Source organism: Camelina sativa, chromosome 15 (assembly GCF_030686135.1).
Source record: "Camelina sativa cultivar CO46 ecotype springtype chromosome 15, ASM3068613v1".
Lineage (NCBI taxonomy): Eukaryota > Viridiplantae > Streptophyta > Magnoliopsida > Brassicales > Brassicaceae > Camelina > Camelina sativa.
Window position 1 is genome coordinate 28,134,359 of NC_141894.1, and position 1,664 is coordinate 28,136,022.

Here is a 1,664-nt window from a genome sequence, read left to right on the forward strand (position 1 = left end):
GAATCTGTCCTGAATTTCGTGTAATCCTTCCTAAATAATCATTCATGAATATTTTTGTTTATTAGTTACACTTTCTTACACAGTTTGTAAATGTTTTGGGTTCGAATCCGATATATGCCAAAAAGCTCACCTTTTTTTTCTATAATGAAAACTATCCTGAATTTTAAAAGATCTTTCCTAAACATCAATCAATCCTTCCTGAATAATATTTTTCGCAACAAAAACGAACAAACTTGTTTAATCCAAGCATTTTTTTCCTTTCCACAGATCACAACATAAAAAATCAGTCACAAATAAATGTTTACAAGGCATTATCACAACGTGAAAAACCAGTTACAACTTACGAAAGAAAACAATAAAATACATACCCAACCCCTTTGGAAGTATCTAGCACACTCTCTAAGCTCTCTTGAACGAGTATAGCTTTGACTGCCTAATCTAATCGGTTTCAATGTCAAGACTTGAGATAAATTTGGATATGAGATATCAATCATTTGGTACTCCTGCTCAAATTGTTACCAGAACCTACCATTATTATATCCCTTAGTCTACTACTTTTTGCTTCATACTAAAAGTAACTCAAAACCTGCAACCAGAAAATAGAGTTATTTGTCAATCCTCAATTACGCTGAAGGCTGAACCCATATTAATGGTTTTAAAGAACTCAAATCTGAATAGTAGTAGTAAAACTGTTTAACTTTGAATCCACCAAAATGAGTTCTAAAGATCAAAATGTTTAGAATTTGATTCACAAGAAGTTGATGGGAAATTAAGATGGAAGTAAAAACTATAGAGCTTAGAGCATAGGTGATAACGAAACAGAGCATAAGATACTAATAAACAACATTATGTGCAAGATCACCCCAAAAACAAAATCATGAACGTAAATCGAAACGTAATGAAGTCGAGCATCAATAACAAGGAGAGAGAGGGAGAGATCACCCACAATATGAATATCTCATTTCAAAGCTGACGAAGGACTGTGAATCTTACAGCTCTGTTCTGGGATTTTGTTAAAACTAACGCCAAAATCGATGGGACTAGAGATTGAGGCAACAGAGTCAAATCATCTTCGTCGGGTAATCTGATTTCCCATTTCGGAACTCTATCTTGTTCATCGTCGTCACCGTAATCGCTCATCCTAATTTTCTTCCCCCTTTTTTCACACTCTCTTCTTTCTCTACGGATTTTAAATCAATATATTCCTCTTGAAGCTTAAGCCTTCCCGATCATCATCGTATATGATCTCCCATTCTGGTAAAGCTGCTTCAGCGTCTCCGGTTAGAGATTCTTGCCGGTGAAGCTGCGTCATTCTCTCCAATTTCTTAAGAACCATCGAGAAAGATGAAGATTTTTATAAAATGTTTTAATTAATAACTTTAGTAATTTTAATATTAAATTAGAGAATGTGTGCTAAATTTAAAAAAAAATAAATATATGTGCTACGTTTGGAAGAAAAACCTAATTTGGTGTTATTTTTGAGAATCTCCCTATTTTAATGGACTTGTTTTTTTTTTTTGTTAATATATGGACTTAATGTGCTTAAGTTCTGGTAGGCCCAATATTTGCAAGCAATTCTGTTGGGAATAATCCACGGAAAAGTCTAAAATATGGTTTTTTTTTTCTTTCAATTTATCGAAAATATAAAATTATGTTCAACTCAA

At 33.0% G+C, this 1,664-nt stretch overlaps 1 long non-coding RNA gene across 1 annotated transcript; it reads right to left on the reverse strand.

Annotated features, from left to right (window-relative positions):
- Positions 1-236: 236 nt before the first annotated feature.
- On the reverse strand, positions 237-1,401 carry LOC147927234 (uncharacterized). The gene is made up of 2 exons (XR_015582754.1): positions 947-1,401; positions 237-586 (listed from the first exon to the last, which is right to left on the reverse strand). It is a non-coding gene; the product is annotated as an uncharacterized LOC147927234 (long non-coding RNA).
- Between the last annotated feature and the right edge of the window lie 263 nt (positions 1,402-1,664).